At 32.8% G+C, this 10434-nt stretch overlaps 1 protein-coding gene across 2 annotated transcripts in view; it reads left to right on the top strand.

Annotated features, from left to right (window-relative positions):
- Window positions 1-10434, top strand: part of STXBP5L (syntaxin binding protein 5-like) — a 503509-nt gene that overhangs the window by 110737 nt on the left and 382338 nt on the right. The window lies entirely within an intron of this gene.

Below are 10434 nucleotides of genomic sequence, written 5' to 3'. Positions count from 1 at the left end.
GGATGAGTTTGTGTCCTTCATAGGGACATGGATGCAGCTGGAAACCATCATTCTTAGCAAACTGTCACAAGAACAGAAAACCAAATGCCGCATATTCTTACTCATAGGTGGGAACTGAACAGTGAGATCACTTGGACTTGGGAAGAGGAACATCACACACCAGGGCCTATTATGGGGAGGGGGGAGGAGGGAGGGATTGCATTGGGAGTTATACCTGATGTAAATGCCGAGTTGATGGGTGCTGACGAGTTGATGGGTGTAGCACACCAACATGGCACAAGTATACATATGTAATAAACCTGCACGTTATGCACATGTACCCTAGAACTTAAAGTATAATAAAAAAAAAAGAAAACCAAGATAGATACATATACATATATTTTATATAATATATGTATGTATACACACATACGTATATGTGTGTATGTGTATATATGTATCTCTATATATACACACACACAAGCATACCTGAATGATATTGTAGGTTTGGTTCTCAACCACCACACATGCAAGAAAACAAATACTGCAATAAAGTGTGTCACAGAAATTTTATTGTTTCCTAGTGCATATAAATGTTATATTTACACTATACTATAGTCTATTAAGTGTGTGGTACCATTGTGTTTAAAAATGTACACACCTTAATTAAAAATACATTATTGCTAAAACAAACAAACAAAACAAACAAACAAACAAAAAGCCTGCTGACAATCATTTGAGGCTCCAGTGAGCTATAATCTTTTTGTTGTGGAGGGTCTTGCCTTGATGCTGATACCTGCCAACTAATCAGAGTGGTGGTTGCTGAAGATTGGCATGGCTCTGGCAATTAAAAAAAATAAGACAACAGTGGAGTTTGCCATATCAATGGTCTTGTCTTTTTCACAAAGGATTTCTCTGTAGTATGCAGTGCTGGTTGATAGTGTTTTACTCATAATAAAGCTTCTTTTAAAATTTGAAAAAAAAAAAAAAGAAAATGTGGCACGTATACACCATGGAATACTATGAAACCATAGAAAAGGATTAGTTCATGTCCTTTTCAGGGACATGGATGAAGCTGCAAATTATGATTCTCAGCAAACTAACACAGGAACAGAAACCAAACACTGCATGTTCTCACTCATAAGTGGGAGTTGAGCAATGAGAACACATGGACACAGGGTGGGGAACATCACACACCAGAGCCTGTTGTGGGGCGTGGGACTAGGGGAGGGATAGCATTAGGAGAAATACCTAATGTAGATGACGGGTTGATGGGGGCAGCAAACCACCATGGCACATGCATACCTGTATAACAAACCTGCACGTTCTGCACCTGTATCCCAGTACTCGAAGTATAAAAAATATATAAATTTCCAGAATTCCCAGGCCCCACCTTAGAACTACTGTATCAGAAGTTCTCAGGGTAGGGCTCAGCCATCTGTGTATTAACATGTGCTCTAGATTATTTTGATGCATGATAAAGCTTGAGAATCAATATTTTAGGAAAACTCAGTGGCTTTTTAAACTTGATCAAATAAAGCAATAGCTCCCCCTTCCCCGAGAAAGGGAGTTTATTTTTTTTAATTTTTATTTTTTATTTATTTATTTATTTATTTATTTTTATTTATTTATTTTTATTATACTTTAAGTCCTAGGGAGTTTATTAAAAGGATATTGGGTAACTAACTGGGAGAGTTGGAAAAATGAGTTCAAACAGGCTTCCAAGAACAACATCGCAGACCATGCTATAGAATTGACCTAATGGAGATTGTATTGACACTCTTTAAACAAATTATGATCTCTTCTCCCACTGTATCTTTATTGCATGTAAGAATTACTCAGAGAAGTAAAAGGCTGAAAGATAAGCAGCAACCAGTTCATGAAACACCCCATAAACCACATGATTAAAACCCCATAAAGAATTTCGATATTATTTTCATGGCAGGAGATTTTCATTGTGGAAATGCCATTCCTTCAACAGAAGGCCCATCCATATTATGAAGGGAAAACTGCTGTACTCAGTGTTTGCTGATTTAAATATTAATCACATAAAAAGTATCTTAATAGCAAGATTTAGACTGGTGTTTGGTCAAAAACTGGGTACCTAAATGGACATAAAATTAACCACTACACAAGGAGACCAGTTAAGGAGTTGCAATGTGCAAGATTTGATAGTAGCATTAAGAATGGGCAAAAATAGATGTACTCAGGAGATACTTAAAAGTAGAACTGACTAACATAATATGTTGAATTTGGAATAGAATAATGGATTATAGGCCTGACCATCTTAGTGGATGGTTTTGCCACTCACTGAGATAGGATACAGAAAAAGCAAAGCAGGCTTTGGTAGGAAATATAACCAGTTTGTTACATGCTAAATATAAGATTTTTGTGGTACATGCAAGTAGAGTAATCTACTAGGTATTTAGATGCATTTTCTGAAATTTGGGGAAGAATTCTGAGCTGCAGATAAAACTTTGGGAATCATAAACATATAATGGTAATTGAAGGCTGAGATGTCCCAGGAGGAGTGAGTAAGGTATGAAAAGAAGTAGGTCTAGAAAAGAATGTAGGAAAATATGTAAGAAGTAGAGAAAAATAATTTCCCAAGGGAACTTGAGAAGTGATGGCCAGAAAGAAAGAAATTGGAGAGTCTTGTTATTATAAAAAGCCAAAGGAAGAAGAATGTATCATGTAGAAAGGTTGGATTATAAAGTCAAATTTTCCAATAGGGATCAAATTAGATAAAGATTGAAAAGTGATAATTGAATTTAGCTACTAGAAAGTTGTTATTTGTGACTTTATTAGCCACTAGGTAATAAATTCATGTGATTTTTATGGTATGTTTACCCACTTGGTGTTAAACCAATATATTACCAAGTAATCTGTAAGTGTATTTGTAATTTTAGCATTAACTGTTATATATTCTTGTAACTAAGAACCTTTTTTAATAATTGAAAGATAAATTATAGTGTTTTATATAAAATTATACACTTTGAGTTTTATGAACATTTGTTATAATTATATAAACTAAATGTCACCACTGAAAAGTATCAGACTGTGAAAACATGAATTAAACTGATTAATAAATTACTGTTTTAAGAAATACTTAAAAGATCTTGAAATATTTTAACTCTTATTAAAAATAGTATTTTCTCATGCCATTTCTATGTTTTAAAAAATTGATTCTATGCAAGTCTTTTGGATAGTAACTACTAAAATAGCACTAGGAAACTAGGCTTTGGGTATTATTTTAAAATGAGTGTCTATAAAATACGACTCTCTAGGTAGCAAATGGAGGTTAGTAATATAAACAAGACAGAAACCATTGGTTTCTTTGTTTTTTTTTTTTCTTAAATTTATATACATTTAAGGGGTACAAGTGCAGTTTTGTTGCATGAATATACTACATAGCGGTGAATTCTGAGTTCTTAGTGTAACCATTACCCAAATAATATACATTATACCCATCAAGTAATTTCTCATCCCTCATCCTCCTCCCTCTCACCCTTCTGAGTGTCCGATGTCTATTATTTCACACTTTATGTCCATGTGCACACGTTATTTAACTCCCATCTGTAAGTGAGACTGTAATATTTGACAGTTTCTGAGTTGACCTAACTTAATAGCCTCTAATTCCGTTCATGTTGCTGCAAAAGATATGATTTCATTTTTCATGGCTGAATAGTATTCCACTATATATCTCTCTATATAGCTGTACCTATATCATCTATCTATCCATCCATCTGTCTATGTACCTATCTAGCTCACATTTTCTTTATTGAATCATCCATTAATGGACACTTAGATTGATTCCACATATCTGCTATCGTGAATAGTGCTGCAATAAACTTATAAGTGCAGTTATCTTTTTGGTATAATGATTTCTTCTCCTTTGGGTAGATACCTAATAGTGGGATTGCTGGATTGAATAGTAGTTATATTTTTACTTCTTTGAAAAATATCCATACTATTTTCCATAGAGTTTGTACTAGTTTATATTCCCACCAACAATGTATAAGTGTTGCCTTTTCTCCACATCCTTGCCAACTTCTGTTATTTTTTGGCTTTTAAATAATAGTCATTCTGACATAAGAAGATATCTCATTGTGGTTTTAATTTGTATTTCTCTAATGAATAGTGTTGTAGAGCGTTTTTTATATACTTGCTGGCAATTTGTAGGTCTTCTTTTTTGGAAAAAATGCCTGTTCATGTCCTTTGCCTGTTTTTTAATGGGGTTATTTGTTTTCCTGTTGTTGAGTTGTTTGAGTTCCTTGTAGGTTTTGGTTATCAGTCCGCAGTATAGTTTGTGCATATTTTCTCCCATTCTGCAGGTTGGCTGTTCACTCTGTTCATTGTTTCCTTTGCTGTCCGAAGGTTTTATTTTAATTCAACCCCACTTGTCTATTTTTGTTTTTGTTGCTTTTGCTTTTGAGGTCTTAATAATGAATCCTTTGCCCAGGCCAATGTCCAGAAGAGTTTTCCCAAGTTTTCTTCTAGTAGTTCTATAGTTTGAAGTCATACATTTAAGTCTTTACTCCATCTTGAGTTGGTTTTTGTATATAGTGAGAGATAGGGGTCCAGTTTCATGTTTCTGCATATGGCAATCCAATTTTCCCAGCACCGTTTATTGAAAAGAATGTCCTTTTCCCAGTGTATGTTTTCATTACTTTATCAAGTATCAGTTGGATGTAGACATGTGTCTTTATTTCTGGGTTCTCGATTCTGTTCTATTGATATATGTGTCTATTTTTATATCAATATGCTGTTTGGGTTACTGTAGCTTTGTAGTATAATGTGAGGTCAGGCAATGTTATGTCTTCAGCTTTGTTCTTTCTGCTTAAGATTGCTTTGGCTATTCTGGCACTTTTGTTTGTTCCATATGAATTTTAAGAGTTTTTTTCTAATTCTGTGAAAAATGACATTAGTATTTTGATAGAAATTGCATTGAATCTGTAGATTGCTTTGGAATGTATGGTCATTTTAATGAATCTAGATGAATTTAAGGAAAGTTGCCAGTTTAACAATATTGAATCTTGAACATCTTCATTTGTTTTGGTCTTTAATTTCTCTTTGTAATATTTTATAGCTTTCAGTGAACAGGTCTTAAAACATCTTTTGTTAAACTTATTCCAAAGTATTTCTTGATGCTATTTTAAATGAATTTTTCTTAATATATAATTGGTCTTTGCTAGTAGATAGAATTACAATTGATTTAAAAATTTGGGGGCTGGACATGGTGGCTCACAACTGTAATCCCAGCACTTTGGGAGGCTGATATGGGCAGATCACTTGAGGTCAGGAGTTTGAGACCAGCCTAGCCAACATGGTGAAATCCCATCTCTACTAAAACTATAAAGATTAGCTGGGCATAGTGGTGGGCTCCTGTAATCCCACTTACTTGGGAGGCTGAGGCAGGAGAATCGCTTGAACTCAGGAGGCAGAGGTTGCAGTAAGCTGATATTGTGTTACTATACTCCAGCCTGGGCAACATGAGTGAGACTCCATCTTAAAAAAAAAAAATTGATTTTGGGTTCTACAACCTTGTCATTTATTTGTTTCAGTAATGTTTTATGGCTTTCTTGTTGTTTTCCTATATAAATTTTATGTTTTCTACAAATAGAGTTGTCTTCCTTTCCAGCCGGCATGCTTTTTATTTATTTTTCTCACCTTAATGTACTTGATAGTACTTCTAGTATCTAGCATGATAGTAAATAGAAATAATGATAGATGATTCTTGCTTTATTCATATCCTAGGTAGAAAGTATCGTTCCTCTTGCTGTTAAGAATAATGTACAAATTTTCCTTAAATGCACTTAATCAGATTGAGGAAGTTCACTTTTCCTAGTTTGCTGGGAGATTTTATTATGAAAGCATCTTAAATTTTGTCAAATGCTTTTTCTGTATCCATCAAAATGATTGGTTTTGTTTTCAGTTGATAGGATGACTTACACTGATTGATTTTTAAAATGTTCAACTAACATTGTATTCCTGGTGTAAATCCCACTGGTTATATTATATAATTCTATAAACATTTTAAATATATATATATTTTCTAGAGATGAGGTCTTTCTCTGTCACCCAGACTCGAGTTCAGTGGCATGGTCATAGCTCACTGAAGCCTCAAATTCCTGGGTTCAAGCAATTCTCCCATCTAAGCCTGCTGAGTAGCTGGGACTACAGGCATACATCATCATGCACAGCTAATTTTTCAAAAATCTTATTTGTAGAGATGGGGTCTCACTATGTTGGCCAGGCTGATCTTGAACTCCTGGCTTCAAGCAATCATTCTGCTTTGGCTTCCCAAAGTATTGGGATTCCAGGAGTGAGCCACCACACCTGGTGGCTTTTTTTTTCTTTCTTTTTTTCTTTTTTTTTGAAAGGCTCTACTCTGTCATCCAGATGGGAGTGCAGAGGTGTGATCAGAGCTCACTATAACCTTAAACTCCTGGACTTAATCTTCTTGCCTCACTGTCCTTATTATCTGGGACCACAGGTATGTGCCATTGAATCCAGCTAATTTTATTATTTTTTAAAGTTTTGTAGGGATGGGGTCTTGCTATGTTGCCCAGGCTGGTGTTGAAATCTTGGCCTCAAGTGATCCTCCTGCCTTGGCCTTATGAAGCACTATAGGCTTTTTATATGTTGTTGTATTCAATTTGCCAACTTTTTTGATTGGTATTTTTTGAATCTATATTCATGAGAGATATTAGTCTGAAGTTTTCTTGTTTTATGATATCGTTTGTCATGATGTGGTATTAGAGTAAATGTATTTTTATAGAATGAGTCAGAAAATCTTTCTTCCTCTCAATTTTTCTGCAGGAATTTTATAGAATTGGCATTATTTTTTCCTCTAAATGTATCATAAATTTTATTTTATAAGTAATGGTATCTTGACCTGGAATTTTCTTTGAGGAAATAATTTTAATTAGAATTAATTTGTTTAGTTTCATTAATTTGTATAGTGCTGTTAAATTTCCTGCTTCTCCTTGGGTAATTTGTGTCTTTCTGGAAATTTGTCCATTTCATTTAGATTGTCAAATTTATTGGCATAATTTTGTAAATAATATTTGTTTGTTGTCTTTTTAATTTCTAAAGTTTTTTTGGTAATATTCCTTTCCTTATAGGAAATGTGTGTTATTTCTTTTTACCTTGATCACTCTGGCTGAAGGTTTATTAATTTCATTGAATTTTTCAAACCAGCTTTTGGCTTCACTCTTTTTTTAATTGTTAATCTGTTTCTATTTTACTGATTTATCTGATCATCTTTATTATTGTTCTCCTTTTTTTCTGGTTTTGATATTAATTTGCTCTTCTTTTTCTAGCTTCTTAAGATGAAAGCTTACATAATTCAAGATATTTTCCTTTGCTAATATAGGTAGCAAAGGCTGTAAATTTTTCTCAAAGTGCCGCTTTAGCTGCATCTCACACCTTTGGTATGTTATATTTTTATTAGTGTGTTAAATTATTATCTAATTACTCTTATGGTTTTTTTTATCAATGTTTATTTAGTAGTTTGTAATTTAATTTTCAAACATTTGGAGAGTTTTCTGGATGTTATTAATTTCTAATTCAATTATGGTCAGAAACTATACTCTTTATGATTTCAATACTTTCAAATGTTTTTATGCTTGTTTTATAGTTCGAAATATTTTATCTCTTAGTAATTGTTTCTTTTATACTTCAAAAATATACGTATTCTGCTCTTTTCGGGTTGTGTGTTTTATAAATGCCAATTGGGTCAAGTTGGTTGATAGTCTTTTATTTATGTCTTCTTCATTTTTACTGATTTTGTCTTATGTTAGTTATCGAGAAAGAGGTGTTAAAAACTCCAACTATAATTGTGAATTCATCTGTTTCTCTTTGTGGTTCTATCATTTTTGTATCATGTATTTTAAGCTCTGTAATTAGGTGTATAATTTAGGATTTTTATGTTTTTTAAAAATAATTTGACCCACTTATTATTATGAAGTGACCACCTTTAACCCTGGTAATGTTCTGTGTTCTGAAATCAACTTTACTGTATATTAATATATCTTTCCACCTGTATCTTGATTAATGTTAGCATGGTGTATAATTTTCCATGTTTTAACTTTTAACCTATTTGTATATATTTAAAGGAGGTTTGTGTTCAAAGCACATACTTAGGTCTTGCATTTTTGTCTTCTCTGACAATCACTGCGTTTTAAATGGGGTGTTTACCCTGTTTGCGTTTAGTGTGGTATTGGTATGGTTGGGTATAAACCTACCATCTTGCTCTTTGTTTTCTATTTATCTTGCTAGTTCTTAGTTCCCCCCAACAATGTTCTGCTTGATTTTTTGTTAAACTTTTTAATGATTTCATTTTGTCTCCTTTGTTGGCTAATTTAGCTATAATAATCTTGGTGATTGCCTTATGATTTATATTAATAGTGTACAGCTGTACCTTATCAAAGTTTACCTTCAATTAATGTTATACTACTTTATGAATGGTACAATAGTAAAGTTTCTGTTTCTCCTACTATTGGCTTTTGTGATATTGTTAACATCATTTTACTTCTACATATGCTATAAACCACAAATGTACTATTATTATTTTTGCTTTAAACAGTAAATTATCTTTTAAAGATAACTTATATTTTATATTTACCCATATATTTATCATTTGAAATGTTCTTTATTCCTTTTTGTATATCCAGATACTATTTGATATCATTTCCCTTTTGCCTGAAGACCCTCTTTAACATTCCTTTTAGTGCAGGTCTTTTCAGGATGAGTTATTTCAGGTTTGTGTGTCTGAAAAGTGTCTTTATTTCACTTTCATTTTTGAACACAATTTAATTTTGGTCATTATTTTAAAAAATATTTTATCTCTTCTCTCCCTCCTCTTTCTCTTTTTTATTACTCAAATTACAACTTATTAGGCCATTTGACAGTGATCCACAGTTCATTGGTGTGCTGTTCTTTCTCTATGCCTCAGTTATTTTTTTCTCTGTGTTATATTTTGGATAGTTTTTCTTGACTTATTTTCAAGTTCACTAATCTTCAATGTTTTTTTTTAATCTCTAGATATTCTATTTGAGATAGTTAGGTAGGTAGATGGATGGATAGATAGATCTACCTTCCGTGTATCTACTTAACATGCTCAATCTCCTCTCTACCTTCTTCAACATATGCAATGTAGTATAATAAATGTTTTACTATCTCTGTCTATTATTTCTATCCTGTTTTATTTCTGGGTCTCTTTCTATTGATATTTCTCCTTGTTACAAGTTATATTTTTTAGTTCTCTGCATTGAATGGCATACCTCTTGAATTTTACCTTTTTGAGTGCTAAAGTTTTTTGTATTTGTATAATTATCCTTGGTCTTTGTTTAGTATGCAGTTAAGTTATGTGGAATAGTTTGATCCTTTTGTAACCTGGTTTTAAGTATTGGTAAGCAGAACCAGAGCAGTCTTTATCTTAGGGAGGAATTTTTCCTCATACTGAGGTAATATTCTCTGAGTACTTTGCATGTGAATTCTGAGGGCTTGCACTTTTGCTGGTAGGAACATGAAAAATTCTTGCCTCAATATAAACTTTGCTTTCGGTTTGTTTTCTTGATTTCTTTTTCAAGAAGTATACTTTTTCTTCTTGGTTTGTTCTTTCCTCAGTCTCAGGTAGTTTCCTCAAACTTATTCCTTCATTAGTACTTAGCTAAAGATTTGAGGAGGACCCTTCTGCAAATCTCTAGAGCTCTTTTTGTGTCACATTTTCTTCTTTGCTACTCAACCCTATGAACTCTAGTTGTCCCTGGCCTCCCTAGACTGTTAGTTCTGTCTCCTTACTCAGTAGGCCTGCTAGATTTTATCTGGGTTCCCCCTCCTTGTGCTGGAGTCTTGAAATTCTCTCTAGGCAGTAAACTGGGGCTATCATAAGCCTCGCCTTATATATTTTCTTTCTTTCGGGGATCATTGTCATTTCCTACCTGATGTGTAGTGTCTTAAAATTTGTTACATAAATTTGGTAAGATTTTTAATTGTTTTAGGTAGTGAGTAGATCTGGCCCACATTCCTCATTATGACCATAAGTGGAGACTCTCATCTAATTTATATCTTTATGCAAGCAAACAAATGATAAGTAAATATACATATGTATCAGATCATCTGGTATAGAATATGTAAGTAAATTTTGTTATATGGTGTTTTCTCATTCCTTTTTTTAACCTCCATTCCTCCTCCTTCCTTTTTTTCTCTCTATCTCTTCCCTATATGTTATGTGTAGTGTAGATGACTTGTTACTATTTATTTTCTAGTTTTCTTGTTTTTTTTTTACCTTATTTGTAATGTTTTTCTATGTAGATATTTTATACTTTTATTTAGTCAACTATGTCAATCAATTTCTTTATGATCTCTGGGTTTTAAATTATGCTTAGAAGATTTTTTATATGTCAAGATTATCAACATATTTACCTGTGTCTTTTTTAACTCATCTTA

This window comes from Mandrillus leucophaeus, unplaced genomic scaffold (genome assembly GCF_000951045.1).
Source record: "Mandrillus leucophaeus isolate KB7577 unplaced genomic scaffold, Mleu.le_1.0 Scaffold123, whole genome shotgun sequence".
NCBI lineage: Eukaryota > Metazoa > Chordata > Mammalia > Primates > Cercopithecidae > Mandrillus > Mandrillus leucophaeus.
Note: the sequence above shows the minus strand (reverse complement) of the source record. Positions and strands in the feature narration are given on the sequence as shown.